Source organism: Callospermophilus lateralis, unplaced genomic scaffold (assembly GCF_048772815.1).
Source record: "Callospermophilus lateralis isolate mCalLat2 unplaced genomic scaffold, mCalLat2.hap1 Scaffold_86, whole genome shotgun sequence".
NCBI lineage: Eukaryota > Metazoa > Chordata > Mammalia > Rodentia > Sciuridae > Callospermophilus > Callospermophilus lateralis.
In genome coordinates, this window is record NW_027516693.1 from 5,666,079 (window position 1) to 5,689,730 (window position 23,652).

The window sequence follows — 23,652 nt, forward strand, 5'->3', positions numbered from 1 at the left end:
GAACAACACTAAACCACCTGGACTATTTCCACATGGAATTATAAACAGCAATCTATGTCCTTTTTTGGCTGAATGTGATCTACCCTCAATTAAATGCCAGTCTTTTTGCAAAAACGTCCATGGGATATATCAAAGTGCATAAATGCATTCTATTGTCATGTATAGCTAATTAAAACAAAAAGAAATTTAAATGCCCATGGGTATGCAGAAGACCAGCCTCTAGGAAAAGATGCAACAGACTTCATCAAGCCTCAGCTGCAGCCAAACCTACAGTTACACAGTGTTTATGTTCTACCAGGTACTCCATGGAAAGTGCGGCTCTCCAGCCAGGAGAAGTGGCTAAGCCTGGGTCCACCTCCAGCCCGCTGTTAGCCTCCCCACCTCCCTGGGTCTGGCTCCAGAAGCTTCCTTGCTGTCCCTTCCACAGGGCCTCCTGCCACCCAGCCAGAGCCTGACCAGGTCCTAAGGTCTCTCTCCACGTGTCTGTTGGTGGGTGGGTCCGCCAGCACAGGCCTAAGCAGAAGCACTGCTACTGCAGCCAAGCTTCTGCCCCGCCCAGAGACACCGCCCCCTCCAAGGCCCCCGCCCTTCAGCTCCTGCTCACCTTGCCCCTTCCGCCCCCTGCCCCCTCTGAAGGAGGCCCCATCCCCTCACTTGGCCCTCCCTTCCAGCTCCAGACAGGCATGCTAGACCAGGAGTGGCAGCACATGGGGAGTGTAGAGGATTTGGAGAGTGGCCTCCCCTGACCCTGTTCCTTTCCCACCTGGATGCCAGCAGTGGCAGTGTCCTGAAAGACTCACCTGGCTAGGGGCACTAGAGGACCTGAGTACTGCAGGACCTGAGTCCTGCTATCCAGAGGTCCCTTCGCAGACTCCTGCCAGCTGGAAAGATGCACAGGCCCTTGGAAAACCCAACAAAGGAATCAGCAGTGAGAAGAGGGAGGCACAAGACTGTGCCTCTCTCTGGGAAAAAAAAAGCAATATTCAGTTTTAATTATTTAATACCAACATTTTCCCTGTCTTCCACATACTTTCTAAATTAATGCAGTAGTGAACCTTAATCAGACTTCTCTACTTTTAATGTATTTCTTCTTTGGTCAAGAAAATTTTCAGGTTTAGAATAGTTATTGATATTTACATAAAATCCTAACAATTTAAAAAACTAAAAGTTCTCTTTAACATGTCTTTTTCAGAGTTAAAAAAAATTAGGGAGAGGAGGGGAATTCTAGGATGACTGACAACAAGCAAATTTTCCGTGTAGTTTAAATCATTATTCATTATAACCTATATTAAGGGATAATCCTTGCTCTTTAAAAATTAAAAACATTTCCCAGCTTGTGGCTAATTACTTAAAGCACTTACTGTTCTTAGCAGTTTCAAATAAAGTTCAGAATAAATTATAGAAATCATGTATTCCATAACTGGAGGACAGTGTGGAGACAAGAGCAGGTAGTTCAGTAAAGGATCACTGTGTTCCTTAAAAATGTCAGTGTTTTATTCTGATTTACAAATCATCTGAGGATGGAAAAACCCAACATTCCTTTTTCGCTTTTAATTTGAAAAAAAATAAAAGATTCAATTATAGTATATAATATAGGATATGATATAATGATCCAAAATCATATTTTCAAAGTCATATAGATCTCTGACTTAGAGTTCATGATAGTAAATGAAAATTTTTAAAAGCTGTAATACCAAACAGGCATAATGTTGCATGTCTATAATGCCACCTTTGCAGGAGGCTGTGGCAAGAAGATAACAAGTTTGAGGCCAGTCTAGGCAACTTAGCACTTAGCAAGTCCATCTCAAAATACGTTAAAAAAAAAAGACTGGGGACTTAGCCCAGTAATATAGTACTCACCTAGCATATTCGTGGCCCTAGTAACACACACACACACACACACACACACACACCACACACATACAAATATAATACTCAATTGTTATCAAAATAACCACAATGATAACATCATCACCATCACTATCATTTTTTGGTAGCCTGGCAGGAATTCTCTCAATTTTTACTCCTAATCATATGATGAGGAAGTTGATACTATCATCCCATTGTACAACTGGCTAATTTTGAAAAAAAAATTATACATCCCTAATATACATAAAAATCTTGAGAGAAAATACACTAACACAATGTTGAAAGGATTGTGTGTTTAAAATATTGATCCAAGGAAAATATAATACTAAAATCATCAACATTTTTTTGATTTTACATTTTTTAACTTTATATTAATGTTGAGCAATATTTATTTAGGAAATTCAATAAATATTTTAAAAGTTAATAAGATTTATTATAGAAAATCACTTAGTATTTAAATAACAAATGCTCTCCTGAATATTTTGGAAGCTTTGGAACTAGAAGAGTCTTCTTATATGAAAACAACATTTTACATTTTGGGGGGATACAAGGGTTTGAACTCAAGGGCACTCAATCACTGATCCACATCCCCAGTTCTATTTTATATTTTCTTTTCAGACAGGATCTCTCTGAGTTGCTTAGCACCTCACTTTTGCTAAAATTTCAAACTGTTAATTTAAAAATACCTATGAAAAAAGACAGCTAATTTGAAATGTTTGAATATATTGTTATTGCATTTTTAGATCAAAGTGTTTAGAAGAATTTTATAATGCAAGACATGTATGAAAAGAAACTTGAGGAATGGACACAGTCTTTAGCACCAAAGAATATGAGCAATGTGCTTTGGAAAATCATGTGTGGGATGAAAAATACATAGTTTATGTTACTCTGAAGTATTTACGTTCTTGTATCACACATGAAGTTTTACCCGAGAGAGATGGAAGCATGTCTATGTCAAATAATTTGTACATAATCTCAGTCATCAGTCATATGTGTTAAATATGATAATCTTTTATATTGTTCCCTTATAAAAGATGTCTATAAAATTGACAATCTTGAATCCATCTTCAATGGAGACAGTGAAAAACTAACCCTATCTTCAAATTATGTCCAATATAGGGTTACAAACTAGATTTATCTTGTCACTTAAAATGGGAGTATGGAGAGATAGAGGAAACAATAATTTCCAAGTAAATGGGTAGCAGGAATCAAAAGATCAATTCCTGAGACATGGTACAGCAAAGAAGTAAGCCTTATGATCTACTCAACTTACTTCATTCAGAGTTCCCAGGCCATCAATTTGGACAATGAACATTGAGGGACTAGGCTGACTCTTGGATTGAGGATCTGGGGCTTAGATTGCAGGGGAAGAAAATGACTAGAATTTGCAGCACATAGGTTAAGAAGTGTGGGAATGTATGCATAGAGACATGCTGGAACCATGTTGGGGATCTCCCTCAATTTTGTATTTGATCAGTAGATATGTATAAATAATTTGGGAAAAAAATCAGAATGATGAGAGATCACAGTGTCCAGGACTCACACAGGTTTAGTAATTGTACCCTGATTCACCTATTACAGAGGAAAATGTTATGATTTATTGTACCTTAAATAGAGTACACAAAGTTCTTTCACTCAGGGTAAGAAATAAAACTCATTAATGTTAGCATTACCCCATTCTCTTTGACCTGGATTTGTGTGACAGAATCCCCAGCCAGCCTTTCTCTAAGAACACTGAAAAGAATAAATACCTTTCTGAGTAATCATTTGCATCCTAGAATAAAGATCTCCACAGCTTATGATGGTGCTCTGTGCTCAGGAAGGACTTGCAGCCAGACTCTACCCCAAAGTGGATGGGGAGCCTGGGCTAAGGCCAGTGAGCAGAACCACCGGGACTGGGCCCTATGGGGCTCACAGCAAGGATGAGCATTCCCTTGCTGTCTCTTGGGTGCAGACTGGTGATCCTCTGTGTGTGTGTGGGAGGGGCACAGGTCCTGAGAAGAAATGAAGACCTTAGTGCAGCTGTTGTGGAAGGACAACATCCATCCCAGACAAAGATCTGATCTGGGACACAACTGTCCCTTTTACAGACCAGGTTACCCAGCCTCAGGAAGTGTTTCAGCGAACAGCAGCTGTGGTTCATGTCTAGCCTTCCTGACCTTCAGGTAAGCCACAGCCCCACCATGTCACTCCCTCACCAACCCTTCAAACATGAATGCTCTAATGGCCCTGGGTGACTAGGAGAATGGCTGGCTGGGGATGCTGTCACACAAATCTAGGTCAGCTGGATTTGCTAGAACATGACCAGGAAATCAGTGACCAGTAATAGCAACAGCACACAAAGACAGACACACAGTATGTTCATCGAGGCCTTCATGGCCACTCCAGCCTCACATGGGGAAACTGAGGCATGGCCTCACATTGTTTTTTGGGTTCCCAAATATGGTTTTTTTCTTAATTTATTCACAAAAAGTTAAATTTCAGAGTTTATAGGGGCTGTACATGGGCAGAAGTCTGGAAAGCTCTGTACACAGGGCTGAGTGAAAAGGGAGCCTCCAGATGGAAAGGTACTTTTAGTAAAAAAAAAAAAAAAAAATTAAAATGGGAACTACATCCACTCCACCTTGCTCCTCAAATAAAAATACAGAAAAAGAGATAGCTCAGGTGAATGGGGACCCTTGGACTTAAGGGTGTTTTAAGGGTTTCACAGATGGCAGGGCTTACAGGGGCTGTCCTAAGTATTGGGAGGGCCCCTACATTAGTTGATAGAACAGCACATAGCCTTCACTGGATGCCACTTGATTTTCACTTACAGGGGAGACACAAGAGACATCATAGACATGCCAACCAGTCTGGCTTTGGCACAGGGCTGTGTAGTGGCCAGAGTGGACTCTGCCTGAGTGATTGCAAAGGGCATAAAGCTCATAAACAGGGCTCACAGTTTTGTCACTGGTAAAGTCCCCTAGGCTCATTTGCTGCAGTGGGAAGTCTACATCCCCTGAAATTTTTGTGATGGTGCCTTGGGAGGTGGAGAATCGGTTCAGATGGAGAACGAGGATTGAGGGGAATCTTTGTATTGTCAACTTTTTGGTACTTTGTGTTTTCTGGCAACATCGGTCACACACTGGGGCATTCTCCAACTCTATCTCTTCTTCCTTGGTGAAAAGGTTGAAACAATCCCACAGAGAGATCTTCTCCCCAGAAAACCCTTCCTTGGGGATGGGCAGGGACAGATCAAAAAAACCCTCAAAGGTCATGGAGCGATACCCACAGGCCTGGCACATGCAAAAACTTTTCAACTGGCCCACAAACAGGTCCACAATCTTGCTATCCTCTCGTTCTAGGTAATGCTTCCACATTAGGTTGGCTCGATCATCATCACTTAACTCAGGTTCTTTGAGCAGAGTCTCTCTTCTGAGAGGTGGAGAAGGAGCTGGATCATTGGCCAAGATTGGTGGAGCCCGGCAACCTTGTCTGTTGAGTTCAAGGTGTAGTCTTTCCATGAGGAGTCTCAGAAACTCTTGGGCATCCTGCTGGTTGTTTCCAGAGAAGAAGGGAATGTATTTCTGGAAGACAGCTTGGAATTCAGTAGGATCCACAGCTTCACAGGAGTTAGGGTGCCAGAGGGCACCAATCACATCTGCAAAGGCTTCAGTAAGTTCTTGGTCCTGGCCCATTTCAGGCACCTCTTGACGGAAGTCTCTTCATAGACAGAAGTCTCCAAAAGGCCGAGTGCTGCTCAAGCACTGTAGCACAGCATTCAAGAAGCATGTATTTCCTAGATTTTGTAGGCCAACATGACCAGAGCCCAGAAGTAGTGTAAGATGGGCAGATGTTAAATGGGCTAAGTTGGTCCAGAATGGGATGGGCAGAAACAAAGTTGGGGGTGGTGAGACAGGCAGGGGAACCCCATGATCTGCCTGAAGGGGATGAGGCCCCAAGGTCTCTCGTGATCCAAGTTCCAGTTACTTGAGCCATTCATCAGTGGGAACTGGCAGGGGAGAAAAATGTCATAACATAGAGTTTGGCCCAGGGGCTGAGTTCCGGTGCTCCTTGCTGCAGGCCCAGGGTATAAATTGTAGCTTAGATCTCACATGGGATTGGACATTGACAGGGGTTTTCAGGTCCTGCTCATGCAGTGCTGAGAATCCATGGACATTGTGGAAACCCAGGCTGGACCTGTCCCACCATGAGGTGGTTTGAAGGCCAAACAGGGCCAGGCTCTAGCTCAGGTTCACCCCACCCCTTTACTTCACACAAACCCCTGACAGCCAGACAGCAGCTATGGCCAGAGATGTTGCCCAGATAACTCCTTCTGCAAGGACCACTGCCATCTTTTTTGGTCCAAACCACTTCACTGTCTCTCACCAAATATGTTTTTTCTTACTTTCTATAGTACCCACATGTGCAGATCCAAAATTAGACACATGGTTTAACCACAGGTTTTTTTCTTCCCAGGCTTATAATTTTATAAAACTAATCAAGAGGCTGCATTTGAAGTGGACTGGTCACTGATACCACTCCCCACCCTCCTGGGCAGGCTGGCTAACCAACTCTGGAGGAAGGTGGCTCCACAGGCCCTGAAGCTTGAGCTCCACAAACTGGGACTAAGTGGCTGCTGGACAGACTCATGGCTCTTTTTGCTGGTGCTCTTGCTCCTGTTCCTCCCCTGGACTCATGTCAGTAGTCCTTGGCCTACAGGACAAGGAACTGCAGACCTGGGGATGGGATCCCTTCCTCCTGGCTCATGCAGTGGCCATATCTTACTGCAGTGGACCATTTCCTGTACTGGGGTTCTCCTTCCACAAATCTAGGGGCAGGCATGTTCCCTATTTCACAGATAAGAAACACGACTGAGGTTCAGTGATTTACCCAATGTCTAAACCCCAAATCCAGGATCCATATGTTTCCTAATAAAGCAACAGAGCCTGGGTATTTTCCAGATATGGGACAGGGAAAGACTGGACTTACCTTGCCAGCCTAGCTTGAGGCTATACTCAACATACGGTGGTGGGATCTCACTATATCTTACAAGACCTTTGTGTGATGGAAGCACTTCATGTGAGCAGCTATAAGAGCCAAAATGAGGGCTCTCTGGGTTCCTGGGATTATGGATATTATGGGAATTCCCACCTGTTTTCTGCATGGCCTGCAGTGTGAAGGGATCTGTGCTCCTGGGCAGGTAGTCATCTTCAGATGCAGCATGATTCAGCATGATTCAGATGGCCCACATCCACTCCTGCTGGCTGAAGAGAAGACAGTGAAGAAACAGCCTTTACTGACCAGAAGAAACAAGGAGGAGGTTAAAATCTGTATTCAAGTCAAGATAGCCACCACTGTGTTGTGGAGCATGTGGAGACCAGGCAGGAAGACAAGTGGGAATGGGAATAAAGGAATGGTCTAAGTTTGTTTCAGCTTTCCTGGATCCAGCATCTGGGGTAAGTCTCCTGTAAAATGCTCCTAGTGGCTGGGTCCACCCAGCCCTGAGGTCCATTGGGCATGGACAGCCCTGGCTGCAGACTGCATGGGCTATATGTGCCTCCAGCCTCACCACGCCCTGCCAGCCTCCCAGAGCTGATCAGGAGAATGTGGGCAGTCCTGTCCCTGAAAGGTGGGCTCGGGGCCATGGTGCATGCCCAGAAACTTTCAGTACAGGTCACAAGCTGCACTGGAGGTGAACAGCTCAGCTGCCTTCTCAGCCCTGGCCATACAAGCAGGCATTTCACAGTACTCAGTGCACCAATCTGCTTGTTGTCACCTTGGTACACATCTGAGCCTTCCACCTGACTCATCCTCTGCTGCACCACTGCTATTCTAGTTGAGACTCTGTGAATGAGGCTGTTGCAGGGAGTAGCACAACCCAGGCTTTCCTGCTCTGACCACCAGATGAGTCAAGGTGCCAGTGCCTCAGTCCTTCCAGACCAGGGACTGTGCATTGACCAGGGCCCTGACCTGAGGTATGAGCCCAGACAGGATCCTTTGAGGGAGGGAGCTCCCAGCAGTGGGGATGTACTGACAGCTCTTAGGATGTGGACTTACACCTGTCCAAACAGTCTGCAGAGACATTAAAAACACACTCACCTGTTGAATGCTAACTCCAAGGCTCCTGGACTCAGCAGAGGGTCTTGCTCTCTCCATGCCCCACAGGAAATGCTTGCGGGCCTCAGGGAAAGTATCTGTGATAGAGGAAATCAGACCAATGTGGCCCCAGCTGGTTGTGCATGGACCTTCCCCATGCCCTTCAGTCACTCTGGGTCTTACTAGTCCTCCAGAGGACACAGGCCCTGATCCTCCAGCATATGATTCACCTCTGACACATCCTGCCACAGCTGAGAGTTTGGAAGTCCCTCCTAAATACAGGGATTGCCCCAGTTGAAATCTACAAAGACCTCTTGATTTCTGCCTTCTCTCATTCACTTCCCCTTTTACTCTAAAATCCTGCTTAACCAGCTTGACCAGAACAGTGGGCAACATCAGTTTGAGGCCTGTGCAGCCCCCACAAGCCATACTGAGAACATGGGCACAGGTTTATATATGTGTGTTTTACCTTCCCTGCTGGAGTTGAATTCTGGGGTGGGGGGGGCAGGAGCTTGTTTTCAAAAACCTCTGCCTTAGTTCCAGACCAGGGGCATGAGCACAGAGCTCCAAACCAGATGAGTCATCTCTGCCCCTGAGGATGCTGAATATGTGTCCTAATCTCAGGCCTCATATGAAGGGGAGATGAAGCTCTGTCCTGCCCAACTCTCCTAAGCAGCAGGTTGGAAGAAAGAAGGCAGTGCAGGTTGCAGGTTCTCAGGTGGAGTGCCAATGGGAGGACCCGATACTGTTCCTGCATCAAGAAGATGAGGAACGCACAGACCTGGAATGCACACAGGGAAAACCAGTAGCAGTAGAAGGAAGGAGCTCAAAGAGAAATTGAGACTTAACATAGAGAGGTAAGTGTCTCAGAAATTACCCTTAATTTCTCATGTTGTTGTATGAGTACTTCTAGGTTTGGCTGCATTCTGGGCTGAGGTAGATTTCCTTTGAAGTCTTTGGTTTGATTTATAAGTGAATGAAATGCTATGATTTGAGCCACAATGAAGCCTGTGACACACTGCACTGTGGTTAACCAGGAGGGCCTGTTTCCTTCAGTGAGCAGGAACTTCTCCTAGAAACAGCTGGGGTGGCATGGAAGGCCTGCATCCCAAATGTCAGTGACCACAGGTGGATTAAAGTCTGCCTGTGGCCTGGGTGCTGAAGGCCAGCAAACTGTGAGTACCCTGTCCTTCCTCCCACTCCCCTGACCTAGCTGGGGTTGACACTGACCTTGTGGAAGGAAGCTGCTGTCCACTGCAGGGAAGTCTCTGTGTCTGGGTATGGTGGCTGCAAAAGACAATGATCTATCCTTCTTCCTGACCACAGGGTCCTGCAAAGGACAGCTCTGCTGAGGTGTTTCTACCTGGCTTGTGTTGTGGGATTGGCATGGGGTAGCCATGACATTATTTCCTGGAGCAGCTGCTGCCATGGTGCTGTGGCATCTATCCATCATGAATTTCTTAAGGATCTGGAAGGCTGAGAGTGGTGTGATTCTGAGTGTTGTGCAGCAGGATGAATCCTCCCTATGTCTCTCAGGACATGTGAGAATGCCTATGGTCTGGCTGTTGGAGGTCAGGTACTGGGAGAAACTGCCACTGAGACATCTGAAGTCCAGGCTATGCCTCTGAGGCTTGGACTGGATACAGAGGTCTTGGACATGACCACAGATCCAGCTAACACAGTGCCCACTGCCCTGGGAAACTTCTGGCTGGCCATGTCACTCCTCATTTGGAATGAAGTCCTTGAGTTTTGAGAGAAGCTGTCACTCCTGAAAGAGGAAGAAGGGAAGGTCAGAACTGACTCCAAAAAGGAATCAGGGGTTGTCAAAGCCCCATTCACCCCGTTGGACTGGAGGAAGCTGGCTGAGGCCTGGCAGCTCTGAAGTCTACCTGGGACATGTATTGCTCATCTGTGACTTTCTCTCAACCTAAGATACAACTGCAAACCCATGATTCAAAACATGTGGGATGTTTCTCCTGAATTGCACTCCAGTGCATCCACTAGCTGGACACTCAGCCAGTGTTTGCCTCATCATCCCATGAACCTTTGTTAAGCTGGGTCAGCCTACTCTGCATCCCAGCAGGTGTCTCTATGCCCCTCACACTGCCTGTTTGCTGACAGAGTGTCAGTCTTCACTGCACCCCCAAAGGATGTCCACATTCATCTCATACTGCCTACTTGCTCACTGTGGCTGTAATCCCTGCAAACCAGCAGGTCTAGACACACCACTCACACTGCCAGATTGCTCACTGTGGCTATCTTCCCTGAATCCCAGAAGGTTTAGATACTCCCTTCACACTGCTTGCTTGGTAGCTGTGGCTCAGTGTTACCTGCACTCCAGCAAGTCTAGACACAAACCTCACAATGACTGCTTGGTCACTGTGTTTGTCTTCTCTGCACACCATGAGTTCTAGACCCACCCCTCACACTGCCTGCTTGCTCACTAACATTCTTCTCTGCACCCCAGCAGGTCTATAAAGACCCCTCACACAGCCTGCTTCATTACTGTGGCTTTCTTCCCTGTACCCCAGCAGGTTTAGACACAACCCTCACACTGCCTACTTGGTCAATGAGGATCAGTCTTCTGTGCACCTCAGCAGGTTTAGACACACCCCACACACTGCCTGCTTGTTCAATGTGGCTGCCTTCCATGCACCCCAACAGGTCTCGACACCCCAGTCACACTGCCTGCTTGATCATGGTGGCTCAGTGTTCCCAGCACCACAGCAGGTTTAGACACACCCATCAAACTGCCTGCTTGCTCACTGTGTCTGTCTTCCCTGCAGCCAAGCAGGCCTAGACACACCCCTCACACTGCCTGCTTTCTCACTGTGGCTCAGTGTCCCATGCACCCCAGCAGATCTAGACACACCCTACACACTGCATACTTGCTCACTGTCACTGTCTTCCCTGAACCCCAGTAGGTCTAGACACATCCCTAACATTGCCTGTTTGCTCACTAAGGGTCAGTCTTCCTTGCAGCACCCCAGCAGGTCTAGACACACCCCTCATACTGCCTGCTTGCTCACTGTGGCTGTTTTTCCTGCACCACAGCAGGTCTAGACACATCCCTCACACTGCCTGCTTGCTAACTGTGGCTCAGTATTCCCAGCACCACAGCAAGTCTAGACACATCCCACACACTGCCTTCTTGGTCACTGTGGCTCAGTCCTCCCTGCACCTCAGCAGGTTTAGACACACCCCTCACATTGCCTGCTTTCTCACAGTGGCTCAGTGTTCCCTGCACCCCAGCGGGTCTAGACATATCCCACACATTTCCTGCTTTGTCACTGTGGCTGTCTTCCCTGCACCCCAGAAGGTCTAGCCACACCTCCACACTGTCTGCTTTTGCACTGTGGCTGTCTTTCCTGCACCTCAGAATGTCTAGACACACCCCTCACACTGCCTGCTTGCTCACTGTGGCTGTCTTCTCTGCACCCCAACAGGTTTAGAAACCCCTCACACTGCCAGTTTGCTCACTAAGTGTCAGTCTTCCTGCACCTCATCAGGTCTAGACACGCCTGGTGGCTCACTGTGGCTTTCTTCCCTGCACCTGTCAGGTCTAGACACACCCCTCATACTGCCCGCTTGCTCACTGTGGCTGTCTTCCCAGCACCCCAGCAGGTCTAGACACATCGCTCACATTGTCTGCCTGCACACTGTGCTTGTCTTCCCTGTACTCCAGCAGGTCTAGAAACACCCATCACACTGCCTGCTTGCACTCAGTGGCTCAGTATTTCCTGCACCCCACCAGGAGTAGACACCCCTCACACTGCCTGCTTGGTAAATGTGGCTGTCTTCCCTGAACCCCAGCAGGTCTAGACACTTCCCTAAAATTGCCTGCTTGCTCACTGTGGCTGTCTTCCCTGCACCCCATCAGGTCTAGACACACCCCTCACACTGTCTGCTTGCACACTGTGCTTGTCTTCCCTGTACCCTAGCAGGTCTAGAAACACCCCTCACATTGCCTGCTTGCTCACTGTGGCTCAGTATTCCCTGCACCTCACCAGGAGTAGACACCCCTCATACTGCCTGCTTGGTAAATGTGGCTGTCTTCCCAGAACCCCAGCAGATCTAGACACATCCCTCAAATTGCCTGCTTGCTAACTGTGGCTCAGTGTTCCCTGTACCCCAGCAGGTCTAGGCACATCCCACATACCCTGCTTGCTCACTGTGGCTGTCTTCCCTGCACCCCATCAGGTCTGGATACCCCCCTCATATTGCCTGCTTGCTCACTGTGGCTCAATGTTCCCTGCACCCCAGCAGGACTAGACACACCCCTCACACTGCCTGCTTGCTCACTGTGGATGTCTTCCCTGCACCCCAGCAGGTCTAGACACACCTTCACACTGCCTGATTGCTCACTGTGCATCAGCCTTCCCTGCACCCCAGCAGTTCTATACACACCCCTCACACTTCCTGACACCCTTGCACCCCAGAAGGGTGTCCACACAACCTTCAAACTGCCTTCATGCTACTGAGTATCAGTCTTCCCTGCACTTCAGCAGGTTTAGACACAACTCTCGCACTATCTGATTGCTGACTGTGGCTGTCTTCCCTGCACCCCAACAGGTCTAGACACGCCCCTCACACTGACTGCTTTCTCACAAGCAGGCAGTGTGTGGGATGTGTCTAGACCCAGTAGGTCTAGACACACTGTCTTCTTGCTCACTGTGCATCATCCTTCTCTGCACCACAGCAGGTTTAGAAACACCCCTCACACTGTCATCTTTGCACTCCAGAAGGGTGTCCACAAAACCCTCACACTGCAAGATTGCTCACTGTGGATCACTCTTTCCTGCACCATAGCAGGTTTCCCCTAGCCACTCACACTACCTGGTTGCTCTGGTAGACCACATGGAGGAGACACGTTGGAAGGCAAATATTGAGAGGTTGAAAGCAACCTGATATGGTGTCAGAGAGCATCCAGCAAGCACAGCCAACTCTAAGTGTTCACAGGATCCAGCTCACAGGCTAGAATTCAGTACACTAGAAGATGTCTGAACCAAGTCACAGATCTGTTTTCTATCATGAGTTACAGTCTATGAAGAGGCATTCAGAGGGATAAATACCTCTCCATAAAATGTAAAAATCTAAAGCAAAGTTTCCCATTTGGGAACTATATTTAGGTTAGAAAAGGTGTGGATCACTGTTTTTTAAACTCAAGTGGTAAAGAAGAACAAATACACAAGACTCTGTCAGGCTCCACATTATTCAGTCCTTCTCCTGGGCAGCACCCTCTGGGAACCTTGTTCCTTCCCCTACATAATTTATTCTGCTTCACAAGAATTTTGTTTCAATATGGGTTTGGGGAACTGGAACATAAGATTCTGATTTACAGGTCTCTTTTTTCATTCTTTATGTTAGGATTCTTAATAGGATTTTGTTTTTGTGAAAGAAAGTCGATATTCACAATAGCATCTCTCAGCTTTTGGAGGCCTCAAGGGTCTTGATGCACCTGAGATCTCAGAAACATACCAAGGTACAGCTGTCTCTAGAGGGCCAGGGCCTCTCAGGCCTACCCACGGAATATCTGCCTAGTGGAAACTCCTCAGTTCTCAGGTCACATAGAGAAGTAGCCACCAGTGTGTAAGAAGACAAGCAGGCGTGCAGGCCAGTGCTGTCTTCTGTCAACATGAGCCCTTGATGGTTGGAAGCTCCACTTCTGTTCCCAGGCTTCACTGGCCTCCCTAGGCCTCTGCACTCCTTATGTCCCAGGCACACATCAACATCTGTGTGTGATAATGATAGTCAACCTTATTTTGTGTTTTTCACAGTTTACTTTTTAATATTGTTTTTAGTTGTAGATTGACACATTACCATTACTTTTATTTACTAATTTTTAGGTAGTGCTGGGGATCGAATCCAATCCTTCATCCATGCTAGGTGAGCATTTGACCACTTAGCCACAACAGCAGCCCTTCAAAGGTTATTTTTTATAAAGAAGATAAAGTAATTCAGAAGGAGAAAGAATTAAGAACAAAAATAATGTTGATTGCCCATCAGAATCAACTGGGGACAGGAGGCTGTAGAATGGAACTCTTTTCATGCCAAAAGAAAATTAGTTTTGAAATTTGAAGCCAATAGAGTCTCTCATAAAATGAAGATCCCCAAGCTGAAGCATGGTGGTCTTACTTGTAAACTCAGCATTCAGGTGGCTTAGGCATGAGGATTGCAAGCTCAATGCAGCCTCAGCAATATAGTGAGACTGTCTCAAAATTTAAACAGAAAGGGTGTCCTATATGCATACATGATTATATAACCAACGTAATTATACATCATATACAACCAGAAGAATGAGAAGTTCTTTTAAATATATATATTTCAAAATACATTCTACTATAATGTATAACTAAGAAGAACAAATACAAAATGATAAAAGAGGGGCTTGGTATAACTCAAGCTCCTTTAGATTCAATTGCCAGAACTGAAAAAATGAACATGACATGAATTTACATGAGATAAATGGACAATGTGTCACAGGGGCCTCATGTGGCTGCAGAAGGTGAGGGAGCAAAGAAGAAAGGAAACCAGAGGAAGCCTCACTCAATAATTTATAAATTTTGCTTTCCATAATGTTTTAATCCATTAAGTCCCCTAGATTTTCAGTCTTGTGAATATTTCAATGAAATGAACACAGGTGCATTACAATCACATGCTAGTGATATATACCTTTTATATGTATTTTCCAAATACATGGAAAAAGAATATATATATATATATATATATATATATATATATATATATATATATATATATATATATATATATTCAAATGCTGCCACCATTCTCATATTACTTATATCAATAGAAGAGAACTCTAAGAATACAGCGTTTATTTCAAAGTGACCATCAATGATGCTTCATAGGTGTCCTGTATGCTAAACAATGGGTTAAATGAATTGGAGGACTTAGAGGAGGTGGGCTCTCTTATGTCATGAACACTCCTGGGGCTACCTTTCCTTCTGGTCCCCTGCTTCTGCCTGAAGAGTACCCTGATCATGCCCTCAAGGCAGATCTCCTGGAATCTCTCTCACCTCTCTTTCTCCTCAGAATATCTTTGTTTTTACATACCTTAAGGGTCCTCTCACAGAACAGACTTTGGGGGGTTTCTCCATCTTTCCATTAATCTCAGGAGTGTTTTCCTTTCTCATGTGGAGTGCTGTTAAACAGGGCTTTAGAGTGAGCATCTGACAACTGGAGTCTGGTTGGCCTCTGACCCTTCCTTTAAGAATGATTTTTATATCACTTCATCTCTGTATCTTGGGAAAGTCTGCATTCTGTCCTGAATGCTGTGTTTGGCATGCTGTGTGGACTCTGGGTTGTCATAATTCTTTGGAGAATGGACATTTTTCTTTCTGCAGGAGAGTGTCTGGTATCTGTCTCGCCTGGGTGTGCCAGTTAATCTTTGTCCCAGACTTTGCTGTATTGCTTGGTAATGGACCCTGGGGGCTGTTTTGCTCTCAAAGAGCAGAGTCAGAGAAAAATCACAATCATGTCAAGAATAAGACTCTGCATGGTTATGCTAGAGCATAAGGAAGGCAGCAATAGGAGACAGAGCCCAGGGTAGCACAAACAGGAACATCCATATGGCAGGCAGGGGCCAGCCTCCTGCTGCTCCTACACATGTAGCTTGTTTTAGGTCACACTGCACTCTTCATGGGTCTTCCCTTGTGACACATGGTTCACCACCTGAAGTCTCACCACAGGTTGTGTTATTTCACTCAAAGAGGAGGTGACTATATTTAGTGGCTATCATGCATGTAGGTGTGTCCCTTGCCATCTGCAATCTGCCCCCTGCCATCAGGGATGATTCCTCACTAGGTTCTGGAGAAGGATGAATCATAGCCCAGCTTTAAAGATTGGGCATCCTGATGTCTCTACTGTTCACACAGTTTTGAAAACTGAGATAACTTCCCAACCAACCATCTACTTGTGTGTTATCTTAACTCTATATCCTAGAAGACTCTCTTTTTAATGTCTAGTTTGCTAGTGCATCTGATAATCCTGAAAGACTGAGTCCTTGGGCCCAGCAATGCTGCCCCAGCTGTGTGTGGGTCCAGGTCCTCTGCCACACTCCTTCGATGGCATGGACCATATGTCTATCATTCATCTATCATCTGTCCCGAGTTCCTGTCTTCCCAGAGCTGTAACAGTAACATAAAATCCATAATACCAGGAAGGAAGTTTCAATTTCTCTGAAAGATCATCAAAACTGGCTAGAGTAGGGGCCACACCAGAATTCCAAGCTACTGAAGGACTTGGGGAAGGAAGATCTCAAGTTCAAGGCCAGCCTGAGCAACTCTCTGACACCCTCTCTCCTAACTAAAATTTTAAAAAGGCTTGGGGTGTGGCTCAGCAGTAGAATGCTTGCGTAGCATGCACAAGACCTTGGGTTTGTTCACTATTGTCTCAAGAAATCTGGCTAGGGTAACCCAGAGAGGAGTGAATTCCTGCTGGAAAGATTAACAGGTTTACAGAGGGAGCCGACACAGAGAGGGCCCTGACTTCCACTCCAGCAGGGACACTGGCACATCTGCCCTATGACCCTGAGCAGGGTCTCAAGAGTGAGTAGTGCAGTGCCAACCTTGTGCTGGGCCTTCTGCACTAGGTGTGACCTGCAGCAAGCTTAACAATGATGTCTGTCACTCCCAGGAAGGTGGTCTCAGGACCCCCAACTGCCTGCATCAAAAGGAGCATCCCACAGTTCCTCAGGGGCATGCCATGAACATTAGTTTCAAGGCATAAATGTTAAGTACTTTGTATAGAAATGTGGTTTTAAAACCTGGAACTCTCCACTCCTTGGTGATTAATGGGAGGGGATACAGCCTGAGGACAGCAGGACGCAGGACTGATCTGTCATGGACTACTTGATGGTCCTGGGAAAGCCTTGCATTAGCTCTTCCCATTCTGAAGATGAGTGGATATGAAGTCCAGGAGTTGACAATGTAAACAAGATTGCAGACAATGACAGAACCTGAATCTGGACCCCACCGTGACTGAGCAGAAGCCCCAGTGACCCTCTACACAGGACCAGGGAGCTGCCTAGTATAGGGGCCCTGACTTGCTGGCCCTCTTGTCCTGGACTTAGCCCCTCTCTCCATGAGTGCTGGAGGTTGAGCTGTGGACCATCAGAAAAAGGTGAAGGGTTTTTCTGGGGGATCCGGTACCATCAGATGGAGTCTAAGTTGAATTCAGTGGTGTGTGTGTTATCCAGTTACTCAAGATTCTGAGACAGAGGACTTCAAATCCTAGGCCAGGCTTGGCAGCTAGTAAAATGAGGACAAATCTGAGGTGTAGCCCCTACTCTGGCAGCCAGCATCCCCAACCTGAGGCCATGCTGCAATGGAACCTGCCCTGCCCTGGACACTGCTGTCCGAGAAATGTGACCAAGGCCCAGGGTTTGGTGGCTCAAGAAAGATTGTGTATGAAAACATTCCCACAAATGACATGAAGTGAGCCACCTCAATCTGCCTTAATCTTTGTAACATTAATTAAATATTTCTAAATCAACTAATAGGAAGCATGACTTGAGATCTGCTGGCTCTGGGAGCAAACCAGAACTAGCTTTGGCAGAGCCAAGCAGCTCCATGGTTTTTATTGCTCAAACAATGGTAATAAAACGAAATATAAGTGTGTGCAGGCTACAGGCACAGTGCCTCTGAGAGGCAGCTGGGGCTGGAAAACAGAGGACTGTTCCTGGCAGGGAGTCCATGCAGGTGGAACAAGCAACATGAGGCACAAAGTGCTTTAAGTGTGGCTGTTACCATTGAGGCTCAGGATTTTATTTTACTTTATAGCATGTTATGTCATCTTATGTTATGTTATTTGTTGGTATCAGGGAGAGCACCCAGGGGTGCTTAAACATAGATCTACATTCCTCAGCCATTTGTTTATGTTTTATTTTGAGACATTATCTCACTAAATTGCTCAAGGCCTTGTTAAGTTGCTAAGTCTGGCTTCAAACTCACCACCCTCCTACCTCAGCCTCCTAAGCCTGTGGGAAGACAGACATAAGCCATTCTGCCTGGACAGACTCTGGACTTTAAATTTCATTTAATTTAAACATTTTCAATCTAAGAAGCACTTGTGGATAGCAGTCACTACAAGAAATGGCACCGCTCTAAGCAGAAGCATGGTAGGACTGGTTCCTACCGGCATAGGGCAAGGCAGCCAGGTTTTGTTTTCAGTTCTGAAACTCCAGACCCTGATGTGTTTGTAATTCTTGACAAAAGGACATTTTCAGGGACCCAATCATCACTTGCTACTGCCAAGCAACTGTGAGGGTTAATTTAGATGGCATTCTGTCATGTGCTTACCTGAAGAGAGGTCTTCTCTCTGGGCTTTACAGTTGCAAAGTAGGATCCCAGGAGCCCAGGGTTGGTGTGGTCACTGGACATGTTTGTTCCAGCTTATTCAGGGGCACAGGGGCACCTGGCCTAATGTGGTCATAGGACCAAACATGTCATATCTTATAGCTCTCAGGCAGGAACACAGGAGCCCCTGGCCCGGGGTGTTCACAGGACCCTGCCTGTCACATCTTACAGATCTAAAGAAGGGACACAGGAGCTCCTGGCCCAGTGTGGTCACAGGACCCTGCCTGTCGCATCTTACAGATCTAAAGAAGGCACACAGGAGCCCTTGGGCTGGTGTGGTCACAGGACCATGCTTGTCCAATCTTATAGCTCTAAAGCAGGAATGCAGGAGCCCCTGGGCTGGTGTGGTCCTGGGACCATGCTTGTCCTATGTTATCCCTCTACAGCAAGGGCACAGGATCCCCTAAGGTGGTGTGGTCACGGGACCATGCTTGTCCAATCTCATAGCTCTAAAGCAGGCACACAGGAGCCCTTGGTCTGGTGTGGTCACGGGACCATGCTTGTCCTAAGTTACCCCTCTACAGCAAGGGCACAGGATTCCCTAAGGTGGTGTGGTCACAGGACCATGCTTGTGCCATCTTACTGCTATAAAGCAGGGGAACAGGAGTCCTGGCTGGTGTGATCATGGGATCATGTTTGTGCCATCTTGCAGCTAGAAAGCAGGCACACAGGAGCCCCTGGGCTGGTGTAGTCATGAGATCATGCGTGTCCCATGTCACAGCTATAAAGCAGGGGCCAAGGCGCCCCGAGGATGGTGTGGTCACAGTACCATGCTTGTCCCCTGTTACAGCCCTAAGGCAGGGACACAGGAGCCCCTGACACTCATCCCTACCTTGCACTCTGTGGGCCATGGCTCATGCACTGGTCCAAGTGGAGGTACTGGTGGAGGAACTCGTGTGGGGCTCTGGAGGACCATCTGGGCCGTCCTTCCTCCCCCACAGAGGAGCTGCATGTGATCAGCATGGGCTTCCTGCAGTGTGCCAGGGCGGAGAGTCTGTTTTCTTGGCGGTGCTGCTGACATGAGCGGTTCAGCTGAGCTGTGGACGGAGTGGAGTGCTGACTGGCTGAGGAATCATTTGTCAGGGAGTCTGTGGGTAAAAAGTCAGGACAGGTGGGTCAAGTACAGTGGCACATGCCTGTGATCCCAGTGTCTTTGGAGTTTGAGACAGGAGGATTTCAAAGCCAGCCTCAGAAACCTATAGGTGCTAAGCAGTTCAGTGAGACCCTGTATATAAATAGAATCCAAAACGGACTGGGGATATGAGTCAGTGGTAGAGTGCCCTAGTGAGAAGGTGGCCATGTCCTAAAGTGGATCCTCAGAAGGACAGATACTAAGTACCTTGGTGACACCCAGACTCACCTTCGCACCTTACATATTCCTGCCCTCCCTGCAAGCATGATGATTCTTTGGTCATCTATCTCTTCCTGCTCTGAAGTAGCCCCAAGGTGTGTGGTCAGCCTTGGGCAGGGAGGGCTCCCATGTTGATACCAGCTTAATACGCCTCCTCAACCAGGTCACAGCATGTGTCCTGCCGTGTATGTCATCTAGGTCCCTCCCACCTGTCCCTGCAATACCCCAGGGACAGAAGAGCACTCTCCAAAACAGTCCCAGAAACAAACCCCACCTGGGATACAGAATCTTCATATTCGTTATGGTAACTCTTCTCCTTTGTGAGCATCATCCCCAGACTCTTTACAAAGGGAAGAGCTGTCAGGAAATTGTTTCCTTCTACCTGAAGTCAAACTGTGTCCCTCCCAGCCTCATCTTGATGCTGCAGGCTTTATCTTGGGTGATTTTTTGTGGGTTACATGAGAAACTGGAAAGTGGCAAAGGAAATAAAAACACAGGGTTGACACGAAGGGTTAAAAAGAGATGGCTGAGTCTTAGCACTCAAGAGGCTAAGGTGGGAGGGAGGCTGGAGTCCAGCAGCTCAGGCTAGCTGAGGTGAAACCTGAACAGACCACCTCAAAAACAGAATGGACAAATTGTTTAAATTGTTTTTAGATGTTAATGGACCTTTACTCTATTCATTCATTTATGTGAAGTGCTAAGAATTGAACCCAGGGCCTCACACATGCTAGGCAAGTGCTCTACCACTGAGCTACAACTCCAGCCTCAAGACAAAAGTTTTGTAAAGAAAAAAGATCCCAAACGCCATGAAAATCTTTTCAGTGAAACCAGTGTTGAGGTGGGTCCCTCTGCATCCCTTAAGAAACGAACGATACCAGGGTGTGTCTGCTGGGACCTTGCAGGAAGTGTCTCATGGGACTGAGAAATGCAGGATCTCTTCCTCCACAGAACCACCTTTCAGGAATACCAGCTAGAGACGCTAAAGACCCATCACGCACGCCTAAACCACTGGGTGAGAGCAGAGAGCATTTGATCCAATTTACAGAAAGAGTCAGAACCTCTGTCAAAGACTTGCTCATATCATCCGGGAGGTGATGTGAATTTCAGCAGGTTCACCTCAGAATGCTGAGCCATATGGGTCAGTGAGGAGGGAGCCGGGGTCCGGATAGGACCTAGTGGAAGGTTTTGGGGGGAGCTTCCAGTACAAAGGGGCTGATGCACACAGGAGTGGTTCTGGCAGAGGCCAGGTTCACAACTTAAAATCATACCTGGCTGAGGCAGAATCCCACTGTCACCCAGATATATGTCCTGGAGTCAGCCCTGGCTAGCTCTAAAATCTGTCAGTTATGACCTGTTAGCTGGGTTTATATTATGTCTCTGATGTCAGGGAGAAGCGACAGGCAGAGCTGCTGTCACATCCTTCTGTGACAGTGGAGGGACGGTGTGAGTGTAGGCTTCTCCTCACCAACCACAGGTGGGTCCAGAGAAAAGATGTTGGAAGGCTCTCGACAGGCCCAGCCATGCAAGGGGGCTCCTCAGGTGAGTTTGAGGCAATGAAAGTGGAGCGCCTATGAAAACACAGCCCAGGCCAAAAGAAAGACCCTCAGCTCTGCAAAGGTTCAGAGTCAGGCAGTGAGTAAGTGCAGTCTCCTTAAGAGAAAACCAGAAACTCGTGTCAGAAACATTACTCAAACGGGCTCTTCCATGAGCCGAGGTCAGATGCTGACTCCTTGTTCCTTCACAACTCCCAGCTCAGCTGAGAAACCTGAGTGGTGACAAGGTGGAGGGTTTTTGTAGCCACTGTGAACTTTTTAAGAAAGCTGCTGGGCTGGGGATATAGCTCAGTTGGTAGATTACTTGCCTCACATCCACCAGGCTCTGGATTCAATCTCCAGCATCACAAAAAAAAAGCTGCTAAAGGTACACACAGTAGACTCTCCTCTGAGAAGGATATATCACCTGCTCGCTTCAGGAAACACCTCAGAGTTCTGAAGCTCTCACATGCCACTCATGTCCTCCATGCAGCAACTGAACCTGCAGCTAGCTAACAGAACATCCCCTCGTGAACAGGAATCCAAGGGCCCCAGGGAACACACTCTGTAGAAGACCGTGATACTGACCAACTACTCAGTCGTCCCATTACCAATCTTCCTGATGGTGTAAAACCTCACCTCACTGAGCCCTTGGTACCCACGACAGTGTCCCTGCCCTGGAAATGAACTCACCAACGCTGTCTGGCTTGACACCTGTCCCTACACCAACATGACCCCAAATCAACTGACTTTGAAGTCAGCTGAGCAGATCTGCAGCAGCATCAGGTACAACAGGGTGCAAGACATGCATGGAGAACCAAGGAGCTTCCCACCACACAGATCACACAAGGCAACTTAAAACGGACTGAAAAGCTGAGCTACTCTTTATGGAGTGACAGAGGAAATGGATGTGTGATGCTTCCCAAGGAAGGTGAGAATCAGAGATCCTCAGCAGCACTTGACCCCAGGCCCACTGCCCACCCACTTTCTAAGGCCTGGTGTAATATGAAAACACAGTTCCCTCCTTTCAAAACTCACAGGACCTCAGTACTACAGCAAGAAGGACTGGCATGACTGCAGCCCTTGTACTTCTTCACTACCTAACTCTGCTCAGGGCACAGTCCAGCCAGCTGGTTCCAAGTCCTGAAAAGGTTGGTGTTCAGTAACCTGAAGAAATTCTTGTAAAAAATTATAGGTAATTCACATGCCATAAATACCACCATTTCAAAATGTAAAATTCTGTTATTTTTAGTGTATTCCTACAGCTGTCTATGTGTCACTACAATGTCCAGACTGGCTGACCACTCCAAAAAGAAACTTGTCATCAAAATCCAAAAGTAAATTACCATTCCTCCCTCACCTGTCTTCCCACAGGTGGAGGTGGTGCACCCCTGGATTCTTCAACTATAATCATCACAGAGGAGCTGGGCATGTGGCACACCCTGTAATCCCATGGGCTCAGAAGGCTGAGGCAGGAGGATCACAAGTTCAAAGGCAGCCTCTGGAAAAGCAAGGCCTAAGGAATTAAGTGCAACCCTGTCTCTAAATAAAATACAAAATAGGGCTGGGCATGTGGCTCAGTGGCCCAGGGGACCTGAGTTCGATTTCTGGGAACATAAGGGCCATCTCACCTCCACAGAAGGCCAGTTTCTCTGTACCTTTGCTCTGCACCAGCCGCTGGAAGCCACAGACCTGGCAGATGCTCTGCACCCACTCACGCATGTCCTCATTTGTCTGTGCCACTGGTCTGAACGTCGAACACAAAGCCACGTGGCAGCCCCTTCTCACGAAAGGTCACGTATGCATGCACCTGTTCACAGAGGTCCAGGCTGATGATCCGCAAGGGCTTCTTAGACTGGTCATGCTTATAGTATTCCAGGACAGCGGGGTCACTGCCTTCCTGGCTGCTCCTCAGGATGAACCAGCATCTCCTCCAGGCCTGAATCCCACCAGGAAGGAGTAAAACAAGTAAGAAATTCACTCATTACTTCAAAGGTTTGTGTCCTAAAATTGATTTTGAGACAAGGTCTCCCTAAGTTGCTCAGGCTGTCCTGGGGTTTGTATCCCTCCTGCCTCTGAACTGCTGGGATTCCAGCCGTGGCCACCACCCACCAGGCCAAGGGCTTCAGCATTTCTCCTGGGTTAAGACTAGGGAGTGTGGAACCTGCAGTCTGCTCATGGCACCAAACCTCTCCTGTCCTAGAATAAAACGACACAGGCTTGACATGATGGAATGGTCCTCTCCAGCTATGGCCCAATTTTTCTAGTCCTCTTCACAGGAAAATTATTTTCTACACCACCACTCCTTTGAATGACAATAAACTTTTCATCACAAAGATGAATACCAAAGGAAACTGGCAAACATTTTTCAATTTCAAAAAGATAAGAGCTCTCATAATTCCCCATCCATTGGCAATCCTCTTCAGAATACAGAGGTAAGGGAGAC

The 23,652-nt window shown here is 47.0% G+C and overlaps 1 pseudogene; it reads right to left on the reverse strand.

Annotated features, from left to right (window-relative positions):
* Positions 1-4,622: 4,622 nt before the first annotated feature.
* On the reverse strand, positions 4,623-22,928 carry LOC143641125 (ubiquitin carboxyl-terminal hydrolase 21 pseudogene; annotated as a pseudogene).
* Positions 22,929-23,652: the final 724 nt, after the last annotated feature.